At 40.7% G+C, this 13,473-nt stretch overlaps 1 protein-coding gene across 3 annotated transcripts in view; it reads left to right on the forward strand.

The window, feature by feature from the left end:
- The first annotated feature begins 3,149 nt into the window (after window positions 1-3,149).
- Window positions 3,150-13,473, forward strand: part of LOC135227008 (transcription factor CP2-like) — a 193,976-nt gene continuing 183,652 nt past the window's right edge. For all 3 annotated transcript variants that reach the window (XM_064266761.1, XM_064266762.1, XM_064266763.1), the window contains exon 1: window positions 3,150-3,250. The gene's annotated coding sequence lies outside the window, so the exon portion shown is untranslated. The remainder of the gene's footprint in view (window positions 3,251-13,473) is intronic.

The raw sequence follows: 13,473 nt of genomic DNA on the forward strand, positions 1-13,473 counted from the left end.
CCGATTCCATCATTTGACTCTTGTACCGGCAGTTGCTGCTATAAATACACGTGACATATTCCAGTTTATTCTATGGTTATGTTCATTTATATGATTGAAAATAGCCGAGTTCTGTTGTCCATACCTAACTGACCGTTTGTGTTGTATTTACCTGTAAATCTGGGGAAGTGATTTACAGGTAAATCACTTCCCCAGAGATTAATACACACACAAACGGTCAGTTAGGTATGGACAACAGAACTCGGCTATTTCAATCATATAAATGAACATAACCATAGAATAAACTGGAATATGTCACGTGTAATTTATAGCAGCAACTGCCGTACAAGAGTCAAATGATGGAATCGGCCTTAATAAAAGAGAAGCAGGTAATGAACATCTCAAAAGGGAATTGGACATCAGACATCGTCGACCGCAGTGTTCATTCAACCAACGCTTAAGAAGATTAAAGGAAGATTATCAGCGGGGGTGACCTAAATTGGCTTACTTGTGGACGAATCTCTTGGTATAAATACCACCTTTTCTGTAAACTTTTCTCATTCATATACCTGAAGAGAGAGCAGTAGTCTCTGAAATATAGTACTTTTCTCTCTACATTTGGTGTTTTTATGGGCTCCTTTTATTAGATGGAATTCTGTTGTTACAGAACACTTTTACCAGTCATATATATATATATATATATATATATATATATATATATATATATATTATATATATATATATATATATATATATATATATATATATAAAAATCAGTGGATTTCCTGAATTCCTTATTATGAAGTAGCATAAAGTATTTTAAATATAATATTATGGTTACTAAGCCTTATCTATAGCATCACTGATACCTCAAGTCCTCCAACTTTTGGAAAGTGTAACCTTGCATCAAGGGCAGATCCATTATTTTAGGTTGATTCTGATCTATGAGGAGTAAACTCATTCACTCAAAGTGTGCACTGTAGTGATGCAAAACAGTTTAGGAAGACAAGAAGACTTCTGTAGGCATTTAAATTAACTGGAAAATTGGGTAGAGATCTTGTCACTTCTTGTGTTTCATTTTTTAGATATCTTGTTGGGTATTGTAAGTCAAGGGTGACCTAATATTTCTTTTTTTTATTTGGAAAGTTAAAGCTGGTTATATTTAGAGAAATCTCTAGTATTTGTAGAGGAATTTATAAGCTTAATAAATTCTGTGTTATTTAAATACAGTATTCTTAAACTAATTTTATCATTTTGATGTTACCCCAAGTGGATTTGTATTTTCATATTCAGTTGTAAACATTAGGTTTACTTAATTGTTTGTTGTTGCCTAAGATGTTAGATGGCAATGAGGTTTATAGTCAAGAATTGAATGTCAAAGAGAACTTGATACGTAGTTGAGAATGATTATGATGGATTTTACTATGAACTGCTTTTAATTTCACTTTTAGTTGGTTTATGGATCTTTACCGATGGTAACATGAAATCATCATACATTTTTTAGATCAGCTTTGTCCTTACTTTGGTTAAAAGTGAATTGCGTCATCTTTCTTGCCTGTCGCGTATACTGTTGGGCTCCTGTTAGGTCTAAGTCTTTGTCTTTCCTTATTCAGTGATTCTTGGGCTTTCATGAAAGTTTTCATCCTGTTACTTCCTTCTCTAATTTTTTTTTCTTTACCAACTGTTCCCCATCCTTTCTAATCATGTGTCCAACCCATCCGTCTATGGGATGTCTTGTCTTTTTCCAGCCTAAGGACACCATATCTCTCCACCAGTTCCTCTTTTGTAGTAAGATCTCATTTTACTCTGGCCCTCAATTCTACGGTCTGTGGTTATAACTGGACAAATGAAGTTGTTACATTTTCCTAGTCAGTGCCCACGTTTCTGCTGCATAGACTAATACGTACGGGACTTACATATCCATCATAAGTCTTTTCTTTTTCTACCATTACGTACATAGTCTAGATTGCTACCTCTGTTCATTTCATCTATGCTGAGGCTTTTCCCTTCAGTGCCTTCTCAGTGCACAGTGTATCAGTCCAGTGTGTCCCTAACAAAAGTGCTTTACAATTTCAAAGTCCTGGCTTGTGTTATCAGTGCTCTTTGTGTGGCGCACTGTAGACATGACTAAAATATGTTTTCAGCATCTTTTTGCCCCCTAGCTGCACCCACTTTGTAGTCTGTACTTTACCTCGATTCTTTGTCCTTTTTTAAAATTTAGTTTTTACTCTACCTCAATTCTTTATCCTTTTTTCAGTCTTGTGATCCAACCACTCCAACTCTCTCATTTCCTTGTCTTAAGCACTTAAAGGATGAAACTGCACCAGTGCTTGGCTTTATAGCCATGTTTTGATAAATCGTCATCCAAGTCATGTTCATTTATTAGAATGTGAGTTCATAGCTCTCCCATTTGGTCTTTCTCTTATCTCAGCTTAGCCTTAGATGATGATGTCTCTGATGACAGATTGATTTTGTTTCAGAATGAAGAAGTACCAGTACAATAAAAGTTTAGTCTACATTGTGAATTTTGTATCTAGTGTTGCAAATTGCAGTCATACAATAAAACTGTTTTTACTATAAAAGCATTTATAATGTTTTAGCATGTTAATTGCTAAGTAAAGTGTTCAGAAAGTCTTTAATTTCACATTTCTTGTATTGTTATTATATGGTACCATACTACGCTCACCTTAGCCATGCAGACCAGTGTTCAAGTGGATGGATTCATCCTTAACTTTTAAATCTTAAAATTTCTGTACTTGCTCTACGGTAGTTGAATTTTTTTTATATTAAAACTGCTAATACGTAGTAGTGGAATTATTGTCTTGAGAATTGTCATTAGAGTTGGTGAATGATTTGGTCTATGTATATGCATGCACAATATTGGCTACATCAAATAATTTTACCAAACTATTTCTGTGAATTTAGATTTTTCAAATTAGTTAAACATTTGTATTTGTAAAGAAAAGGGAAAGTCCATTGACCCTGCCATTTACTGTTTTGTCTCGTAAATGTTTCTTTATTTTATATTTATACTCACTGTTCTGTTGGTCTTATTTCCAGACCATTGAACACACCTTGTTTGATAATAAGATGGGAGAACCAAATACTACAGGGAGTTCAGGGTTCAGGAGAGGTGACTACAGCAACCGTACTCGCAAAAGAATTCTTGAATCCTTTAGAAGTTCATGAAGATGATGGAATGCTCGCCGGCCAGGCATATTCTCAGATTGGCAAGAAACTTTAAAAAGCTTGGGAGTGCCCATTAAAAAAGGTTAGTCATAATTCGGATGTTCTTATTGCTGCAATTTTGTGGCACTGTTTTTATGGAGGAGATGTACTGCAGTTTTCAATATTTTCCTTGCTTGTATTTCTCAAATTTCAATAGGTACCCTTAAAGTGTGTGTGTGTGTGTAACTATTCTTGAAATTGCTTTATTACAACTTCATCAATCGTCCATACCTTTATTAATGTAAAAAATATTTGCAATTTAACCAGTCTTAATCTGTCAGAAAGTTACAATGCATACACTGTGTACCCACCTACAGCTTGTTTAATCACTTTCACTTAACCCTTAAACGCCGACTGGACGTATAATACGTCGACTAAATTGTTCTGTTGGGTGCCAAGTGGACGTACAGTATGTCGACTACAAAAGTTTTTTAAATATTTGCGGAAAACAATAGTATAGGCCTAGTTTGTGAAAAATTTTAAATCACACACTTTGAGGGATGCTGGGAGTTCACGGATCACGCTGTTGTTTTGTTTACAAGTGTTACCCAGGCGCACATTGCTTTCTTCTCACACTAGAAAGCATCAGCGACGCATCTCAGAAATTCTTTCATCATTTTGTCATCATTTTTGCACTTTTATATTATCCGTTACATAAAGTTTTATATATGAAAATGTGCACAATTTAATGTAGAATACAAAAAAAAAAAAACTCATGTTGTAGCTTTAATAAGTTTTGAAAAATTTTCATATAAATCACGATAACTGCCAAAATTTCAACCTTCGTTCAACTTTGACTTGAGCGAAATGGTAGAAAAATGCAATTGTAAGCTAAAACTCTTACATTCTAGTAATATTCAATCATTTACCTTCATTTTGCAACAAATTGGAAGTCTCTAGCACAATATTATATGTATGGTGAATTTTTGAAAAAACTTTCCTTACGTCTGCACGCTGTAACTCGGCCGAAAATCTCGGAAATTCTTTCGTCACTTTGTCGTAATGTTTGCACCGTTTTATATTAGCCGTTACATAAAGTTTTATATATGAAAAATGTGCGCAATTTCATGTAGAATACAACAAAGAATAACTCATGGTTTTAGCTTTTATCAGTTTTGAAATATTTTCATATAAATCACGATGTGCCAAAATTTCAACCATCGGTGTACTTTGACTCGACCGAAATGATCGAAAAACATAATTGTAAGCTAAAACACTTACAGTCTAGTAATATTCAATCAATTACCTTCATTTTGCAATGAACGGGAAGTCTAGCACAATATTTCGATTTATGGTGAATTTTTGAAAAAAAAATTTGCCATAAATCATTTTGTGATAATATTTTCTCTGTTTTGTTTTGATCGTTTTACAATTTGTTATATACCAAAATCATCACAATTTAGTGTACAATGCAAAAAAAAAAAATTAACTTATTAGCTTTAACCGTTTTGCTCACAGCGCGATTTGTATACAATTATATATGAAATTTTTTTTCGCGCTGTCATACATTCCAATATTTATATACGATAATGATATGTTTTCATTTCTAATGGTTGCATACTAAACTTCAGGCAATGACAAAAAAAGGAGCCAAAAATGAACACTTAATCATGAAAACTAAGCGTGCTGTGATTTAAAAAAAAAAAAAAACAAAAAAAAAAAAAAAAAATTTTCTGCTTCAGCCCTTACTCCCGAACCCCGCCGGCATACGGGAGGCACTTTTGTTGGAATACCGGCTCGGCGTTTAAGGGTTAATGTAAACCTGCCAGTGCTGATTACTGTCCTTGTCTACCATTGTCTGTTTGTATACTCCCAGTCTGGAAGGAACCTCTCTGGGAATTTCACTTGTATACCATAACTTGGACTTATTACATCCTCAAGCATGGAGGTTTTTAAGAACATCGGCCAGCTTCAGTCTTCTTGATAAAGGAACCCTTATGTCAGTATGGGCACCTTTTTCATGGGGAACCCAAAAAAACTCTTAAGACAACTGGAGTCATTGGTGTAGTTTGTGTAAGAGGGGTCTGCGGTCCTCTAGGGGACCACAAAGGCGTCCCAGGGGGACCGCAAAGGTTTCACCAAAGTCTATTGTGATATCATCCCCACACATAGGCTATAATTTGGATTACTCACATCATACAGCTTGGAATTTAATATATGCTGCCAAATGTTCTTTTGCTTATGGAATGTAGTCAGAATTCAAAAAAAAATTATTCTTTACCACAACATGTATCTCACTAGTTTTCTTTTGAAAGAGTAAAATGGTGGAAGAAAAAAAGGAAAAATCACAGCTATGCATTAGCAATGAAAACCATGCCTGATTAGTTTAACTATATTCTCTGTGAAGTTATTAAAGTAGTTAACTTCATTAAAGTGAACACACCAAACTCTCGTGTTTTCTTTATTATGCAAAGAAAGTGATTCTGAATTTGAAAACTGTTATTGCATTCACTCATAATGGGCGGCTTTCGAAAAGGAAAGTATTGAAGCAAGTTTTCGTACTGCGTGAAGAAATGGACCAATTTTTGGTCGACGCTAAGCCAGACATCCACGCAAAATTCTCTGATGTCCGTTTTCTTATATGCCTATCATATTTGAATCCATAAATTTCCTCAGTTTGTCACTGCAAGGAAAAGAGATCACAGTGCTCCATTGCCATAAAAAAATTACTGCTTTCAAAATGAACTTCGAACTATGGCAGTCTAAGCTAGAGAAGAAGAATTTTGCAATATTTCCACAATTAAATACATTGATGAGAATGAGCTGGGCAATACAAAGCCAAATCTAGAAGAATTGGTTCAGGCAAAGCAAATGCACCCATTCCAATGAACATAAATTTGATAACTTGGGTTGCCATTTTCTGATTATGTATGTTTTGGCCAAAAATGTCTTTGTTCCATATAGGTTGCAATTTCTAATTAATTAATTGGTTATCAAATAAAAACTAAGTTTCTGTTCAGTAGATGAAGGTTTCCATAGTTTTTTTAATATGTATTCTGGTTTCCATATAGTTTCATACAATCCACTTACCTGTCAGATATATACATACTAAAGACTATCGTCTCCCGACAGAAATTCAAATTTCGCGCCACTCGCTACAGGTAGGTCAGGTGATCTACCTGCCTGCCCTGGGCGGCAGGACTAGGAACCATCCCCGTTTTCTATCATATTTTCTCTGTCGCCGGTGGTATCAACATTGTTGCTATTACCTCCTGACTTAGATTCATATTTCATCCTTTGATCATCGTTTCTCTTCGGCTTTTTGGTGACGTATCTGGATCGTGTTTTGGCATTCCGCTACTGTGGACTGTTTTTGGAATAACTCTTTTGGATTTTTCATCAGTATGTCTGATTCAAATGTGAGTGTAGAATGTGTGTGAATGTAGGCTACGAGGGTGAGGATACCGAAAGCTTCGGTTGATCATCACACTGTATGCCGTAAATGTAGGGGGTTTCAGTGTTCTGCTAATAATACTTGTAAGGAATGCGAGGGATTAAATGCAGAAGAGTGGAGACTTTGACTTCTTATTTGAAGAAGTTAGAGAGGGATAGGGTTAGACGTCTGAAAGGTGTGAGTTCAAGGCCTATTGAGCCTTTCACGGATAATTCTAATCCTACTGATGTAGATTCTCCCTATGTATCTCATTCTCAGAGTGCTCTTCGGATTCGGCCTCAGAATCGCCAATCTGAAAGCTACAATTAGAGACATGAAGTCCAAGATGGCTGACTTCCAAGGTAAGGCTAGTGAAAGTGAGCATTACAGTGAAGTGAGTTCTCCCAGTGTTGTGGAGGGGGCGTTTGATCGTCCCTGCGACGCTCCAGGCCTAGACCTCTTCCAAGCTCCCATGCCCAAGAGGAGGAAAGTCGAAAGCCTTAAGGAGGTCGTGGGGGAATCCCCAACGGTCAGACGTCCCTTCAGCTAGCTCTGCTTCGTGCAGGCGGCTCAAGGGCGCTATAGAAAAAGCGTCCTTCGTGAGTGTTTCTCGTCCTCTCCCTCTCCTCACCTAAACGAGGGTGGAAGGAGTCGAACTTGTCGAGACCGCTGAGCGTCATATGAAAGAACCTGAAATAGATTCTAGCCCAGAGCGCTTCTCAGATGACGCTCCTTCTTCTATTAAGAAAGCGAAGGTGGCGTCAGCGTCACCTGACGAGTACGCAGAAGTACCTTCCTTCTTCTCCCCCGAGTGATGACGAAAGGCGTCATGCAGTGGACGTGGGAGAAGCGTCAAGGAGGATTAATTTATGGCAGTTCAAGAGCAACTGTCCTCTCTAGTGGGAGTTTTTAGCGCCTCGTCGGTAAGGGGACGTGACGCTTGCTTCCAATTAAGAAGTCTCGTCCTCTCTCACCTGCTCAACGAGAAGCGTCATGCAGACGTGAAGCTGCTAAACGTCTTACAGAAGCTTCGAGTTCGAGAACGAGAACGGTGGCTTACGAAAGGTTTCGTAACGCCAGAGAGACGTAAGACGTCTTTTAGACGTGAGCGTCATTGAAATCGGATCATAGACGTGACGCTCGACCAATATTGTGGACGCCAAGTAGGACGCCTTTGGAGAGCAGAGCGTCTTCCAGGCGCGAGCGTAAAAAAAAATCAGAAGACGTCAGCAGACGCTTGTGCAGGACGAAGAAGCGTCATACAAGCGGGAAGCGTCTTAATTTTCAAGAGAAGCCTGAGCTTGTGCGCCTTCCAAGACTATTAAAGCGGGAAAGAGGAAAGATTATCATTCCCTAGCCCCTCTCCTATTAGGAGTTTGTCTCCTCCAGAAGAGGAACGTACGGAAAGGAGAGCGGAGACTCATGTAGATCCCGAGTTGGAAGAAAACTCGGATGATGAATATCAGGGAAGAGAAGGACTGTCTAACTATAAGGTTTTGACTACCTTTGCTTTCTTGAGGAGTATGGAGACGAGTGACTCCTGCCGCTCCTCCTTCTCCGCGCTCTCTCTTTTCAAGTGCTAAGACGAAGAAGCCTTCGTCTTTTCTCAAAATGAAGCCCACCATTTCGATGAAGAGGGCCTTACAATCCTTAGCTCATGGATGAAGTCTAAGAAAGACTTAGTGAGAACAGTGCTTCTGCATGCCTCCAGCAAGATTAGCTGGGAAAAGAGGCATTTGGTATCAGACGGGAGAGAATATGGGTATTGCTCTCCCTTCTACATCGGAAGCAGATTTTTCGACCTTAGTTGACGCTTCACGTCGACAAGGTCTCAATTTCGGCACGAATTACGTGGGGAATTTCTGAACTGGACCATCTCCTCAAGGGACTCTTTTCATGTATTGGAAGTCTTCAACTTCTTAGATTGGTCCCTTGGGGTGATGTCCAAGAAAGCCCATGATTCGGAAGGAATCGAACCTTGAAGCCCTGTTATGCATATTGTCTGTATTGACAAAGCGGTACAGGATGGCTCTTTTGAAAAATCTCCATCATTATTTGGAGCAGGTCTTCTAAAGAAGAGGACTGTATATGGGGCCTTCTTAACCAAGGCAGTCTCACACGCTCAGAGGGCAGCTCTACTGTATTTCGCCTCTATCTGACTTTTTGTTCCCTTCTCAGTTAGTGAAGGACATTGCGCATTCTTTAACTGAGAAGGCGACTCAGGATCTTCTGACGCAGTCAGCAAGAAAGAAGAAACCTGTTTTCTGCATCGGACAAGAAAGGACCTAGTACATCTGTTCAGCCCTTTCGAGGTGGTCCGACCTCCAGACCTCCCGCAAGAAGGAAGGCTCCGGAGAAGAGAGGTAGGTCTGCCTTTCGTCCCTTTAAAAAGGAAAATGAAGATTCTCTCCTCCAAGCACCAGTAGGTGCCAGGCTCCTGGGATTTGTGGAAGCCTGGACACTGATAAACGCAGACTCGGTCTTCATTGCTATCATAAGGAAGGGATATCGTTATCCCTTTTCCTGAACACGTCCTCCCCTCCCCAACGTCAATACCAAGGGAACTATCAGCCAAGTACAAGGATTCCTGGGCTGAGGGATACTCTTCGATCGATGGTGGAACAAATGTGGGACAAGAGAGCGAGAACTAGTATGATCAAAAACTCCCCGGGGTTTTACAATCGCCTTTTTCTGGTTGCGAAAGCCTCGGGACGGCTGGAGACCAGTACTGGAACGTCAGCTCTCTGAACAAATTGTTCAGAAGGAGAAGTTCTCCATGGAGACTTCTGCTTCAGTCCTAGCGTCATTACGACAAGGAGATTGGATGGTGTCTCTAGATCTCCAGGACGCCTACTTTCACGTCCCGATCCACCCTTCATCGAAGAAGTACCTCCGTTTCATGACGGGGGGAAGGATCTTTCAGTTCAGAGCCTTGTGTTTCGGCCTGTCCACAGCTCCTCAGGTCTTCACAAGCCTGATGAAGAATGTGGCGAGGTTTCTTCACCTCAAAGGAGAAATATCTCTCTGTATCTGGACGACTGGCTCATCAGGGCCAGATCAGAGAGACAGTGCTTGGAGGACCTAAAGTTAACGCTAGATTTGATCAAAGCGTTGGGATTGCTCGGTGAACCTCGAGAAGTCTCAGCTGATCCCCAGACAGGACCTAGTCTATCTGGGGATTCGGATGGATTCTCGGGGTTTTCGAGTATTTCCTTCGCAAGAGAGAATCGCAAAAGGTTTGCGGATAGTCTCTCTTCTTAGGGAAGGAAACATACGTCGGCGAGGGAATGGTTGAGCCTTCTAGGGGACCCTTTCCTCGCTAGAACAGTTCTTCCCACTAGGAAGACTGCATTTACGTCTGCTTCAATTCTTCCTCAAGTCTTTGGAGCTGGAAAACCGACAGCTTTCGGACTTTTTTCCCATTCCAGTGGGAGATAAAATCGCACCTGGAGTGGTGGTTGCCCCCTCTGCAAGAGAACAAAGGGATCTCTCTAAAAACACAGAACCCAGACCTAGTGTTGTACTCCGACGCATCGGAGAAAGGTTGGGGAGCGACATTAGGCTCAGAAGAGGTGTCAGGCACCTGGGAACCAGCACAGGTGACTTGCACATAAAAACTGCAAAGAGCTCTTCGACCGTGCATCTGGCTTTGAAGAGTCTAGAAACCTCTGGTGTCGAACAAAGTAGTGCAAGTAAACGTGGACAACACCACCGCACTTGCCTACATCGGAAACGGGGGGACTCACTCCTCGTTCCTTACGAACTGACGAGAGACCTATTGCTTTGGACGTCCCACAGGAACATCTCCCTGCTGACAAGGTTCATACAGGGAGTAAAGAATGTGAGGGCGGACAGACTCAGCAGGAGGAACCAGGTCCTTCATACAGAGTGGACCCTACACGAGGAAGTGTGTCTCGATCTCTTGGTCTCTGTGGGGGACTCCTCATGTGGATCTCTTCGCAACATTCATTTCCAAAAGGCTGCCAGTCTTTTGCTCGGTCGTGGAAGATCCAAGAGCACTTATGTAGACGCCTTCCTGCTAAATTGGTCTCGAGTAGACGTATATGCTTTTCCCCCATTCAAAATCCTGGGATTAGTAATGAAAAAGTTTGTGGCGTCAAAGGAGACGAGGATGACGTTATAGCCCCCTTTTGGCCGGCCCAGGATTGGTTCACGGAGGTGGTAGAGTGGATCGTAGACTTTCCAAGATCCCTACCAAGAAGGACAGATCTTCTCAGACAACCACACTTCAAGAGGTACCATCAAAACCTCCCCGCTCTCGCTCTGACTGCCTTTCGACTATCGAAAGACTTGTCAGAGCGAGAGGCTTTTCTCGCGAAGTGGCAAGCCGCGATCGCGAGAGCACGCAGAACCTCCACTACGAAAGTATACCAATTGAAGTGGGAGGTGTTTAGAAGGTGGTGTAGATCCAAGAAGTTGTCCTCCTCCACTACCTCTATAGCGGAAATTGCTGACTTCCTGCTATTCCTGAGAGAAAAATCTCATCTAGCCGTATCCACAATAAAAGGATACAGAAGTATGCTCTCGGCTGTATTCAGGAATAGAGGATTGGATCTGGCAGATAATAAAGATCTCCACGATCTCATAAGGTCTTTTGAGACTTCAAAGTCGAAGGAACCAGTACCTCCGAACTGGAACCTAGACGTAGTCCTCAAGTTTCTGTCATCGGAAAGATTCGAACCTCCTCATCTGGCATCGTTTAGAGACATCACCAGAAAATGCCTATTCCTATTATCTTTAGCTACGGCAAAGAGAATTAGTGAATTACATGCTCTGCAGGATAAAGTCGGATTCAAGGGAGACTCAGCTATTTGCTCGTTTAAGACCCTGTTTTTAGCTAAAAACGAGAATCCCACGAATCCCTGGCCTAAGTCATTCGAAGTCAAAGGCATGTCCAGTCTCGTAGGCAGAGAAGCAGAGAGGTCTCTATGCCCTGTTAGAGCTCTGAAGTTCTACCTTCAGAGAAAGCATCAGATGGAGGCTCTAGACAAGGTCTTTGGTGCGCGGTAAAAGACCCACAAGACTGATGTCCAAGAATGCGCTGGCATTCTTTGTGAGAAACGTCATTACAGACGCTCATAAGGTCTGTCCTGACGAACAGTTACAACTGTTGAGAACTGTTGAGAGTTAAAGCTCATGAAGTGAGAGCTGTAGCGACGTCTCTCTCGTTTCATAAGAATATGTCGCTTAAAAACATCATAGATTTACGACATTTTGGAGATGCAAACTCAGTATTTGCATCTCATTACTTGAAAGACGTTCGTGTGACATATGAGAAAGTGTTTTTCTCTAGGTCCTTTCGTATCGGCGGATACGATTCTGGGTACGGGAGCCGACACCAATCCTTAATGTATATACTTTTCTTCTTTTTGGATATGGTCTGGAGTCTCTTCGAACAATGGAGGACTTGGTTTAGCACGGGCGGCCGTCTATGTTGTTCAGTAAGAGAATCTTGTCATATCCAATTAGATGAGTATAAAAATTTTTTTTTGGAAAATTATGTATGTGTGCGTAGTGGTTTTTGAGTTACGGTTGTTGTGACGAGTTCGGGGATAACTCGGAACAATCCTTAGTTCTAACATATGGTTAGGATCAGGTGGTCGGGATTGGTTGTGTGCTCCTTCATAAGGTGTATTGTCATATAAGTGGATCAGCACCCATTGACAAAGTCCTTTTAGGCTCTGCCGAGTAAGCGGATAAGACCCCATCGGCAGACCCACAAGAACTCTTGGCCATAGATCATATATCTCGCTAAAGTTTCTTGAGGTGATGCAGACTACTGGGAAACACCACGAAGTCTACCACCTATCAGGTAGGAACCAAGGTTTTAATTTATACCTACAACATATGTTGTTTACCTGTCCTATTCCATATAGTAGCTGTCTCTTACCCTCCACCTAAGGGTGCCAATCAGCTATGTATATATCTGACAGGTAAGTGGATTGTATGAAAATGATATTGTTATTATACAATAAAGTTTCATACATACTTACCTGGCAGATATATACAATTAAAGGCCCACCCAAGCCTCCCCGCAGGAGACAGGTGGAAGAGAGAAAATATGATAGAAAAACGGGGGATGGTTCCTAGTCCTGCCGCCCAGGGCAGGCAGGTAGATCACCTGACCTACCTGTAGCGAGTGGCGCGAAATTTGAATTTCTGTCGGGGACGACGGAGTCTTAGCTATGTATAATATTACTTGCCAGGTAAGTTATTTGTATGAAACACTTTATTGTATAATAACAATATCACTTTTTTGTTTCAGTACCTTAATGATTGGTAATGTCAAATTGGTGTAATTCATTTTAAAAAAAGGATTCCGCTGAGCAATCTAAAAGCTTGCAAACAGAGACCCTGATTTGTGCCAAAAAAAATCTCACAAATAGTTTGGAAAACCACTGGGACTCTAGAGGGAGTAGCCATGGTTTAATGCTGGCTGGATAGGTCATGTATACTAGAGGCTGGATTTTATTCCTTCATTGTTCTGCACCCCAACTTTGTTGAAGAACTTATGACAGGCAGCTAACAGGACTGTTCCTTATCGCTTTTTAACATGCCTTCCTGGTCCTGTGTCCTAAGTAGTGAAGAGAACCATTTGCTTTGTCCAGTGAGGGTGCTATCAGGCTTTTACCAATTGACTACCTGACTTCATGTATACAGACTCATATTGGCCAAAGCAAGTGGTTAGAGAGCATACTACAGAAATGTGACAGATGGTGAAGCAGAACGGAGTGAAGTGCAAGCCAATGTGTACTTAAGTTGCTTTTAATCATAATTTGTGTTAATTTCTACTTTAAGTAAAGGCAAGCATTAATTTTCTGATAGACAAAAGGTTGGTGAATGTGGTGTGTGTGTGTGAGATTAATTTTTTT

Source organism: Macrobrachium nipponense, chromosome 15 (assembly GCF_015104395.2).
Source record: "Macrobrachium nipponense isolate FS-2020 chromosome 15, ASM1510439v2, whole genome shotgun sequence".
NCBI lineage: Eukaryota > Metazoa > Arthropoda > Malacostraca > Decapoda > Palaemonidae > Macrobrachium > Macrobrachium nipponense.